A 417-nucleotide genomic window follows, 5' to 3' on the forward strand; every position below is an offset into this window, starting at 1 on the left:
CCTGCCGCTCCTGGCGCGGCTGTCTGGGGTTAAACTGTCTGCGGCTGCTGGTTTGGAATAAATGAAATTCTCCTCTCTTTCACTTACTCACCCCAGCAAGGTGTTTCTTCAGAAGAGAGATGCACGCCTTCAGGGTCGCCTTCATCACACGGCTGGCATGCCATTCATGCCCGGTTTTCAGCTACTTCGTTTCAGAAGAAGCAAACGCTTCCCCAAGGGCACAGAGGGGTCAGTGCATGACCCTTTCAGTGTACTAGCCACGCACTTGTTCTGGTCACCACTTTGTGTCGCGGGGAGAGAGAGATTACTGACGGCGGCGGAGGAGGCAGATTTACAAGTTGTTAAGATAGAACAAATCACAGTATTTTAAATGTGCAACTCCTGTTACTACAGAAGCTATTTGTCGGTAACTGGAGC

The 417-nt window shown here is 50.6% G+C and overlaps 1 protein-coding gene across 1 annotated transcript in view; it reads right to left on the minus strand.

Moving 5' to 3' along the window:
* The window catches only part of POPDC3 (popeye domain containing 3), a 19857-nt gene extending 19671 nt beyond the window's left edge, over positions 1-186 (minus strand). The window contains exon 1 of the mRNA XM_017739716.1: positions 92-186. The gene's annotated coding sequence lies outside the window, so the exon portion shown is untranslated. The remainder of the gene's footprint in view (positions 1-91) is intronic.
* Positions 187-417: the final 231 nt, after the last annotated feature.

Source organism: Corvus brachyrhynchos, unplaced genomic scaffold, assembly GCF_000691975.1.
Source record: "Corvus brachyrhynchos isolate BGI_N302 unplaced genomic scaffold, ASM69197v1 scaffold14, whole genome shotgun sequence".
In the NCBI taxonomy this organism is placed as follows: domain Eukaryota; kingdom Metazoa; phylum Chordata; class Aves; order Passeriformes; family Corvidae; genus Corvus; species Corvus brachyrhynchos.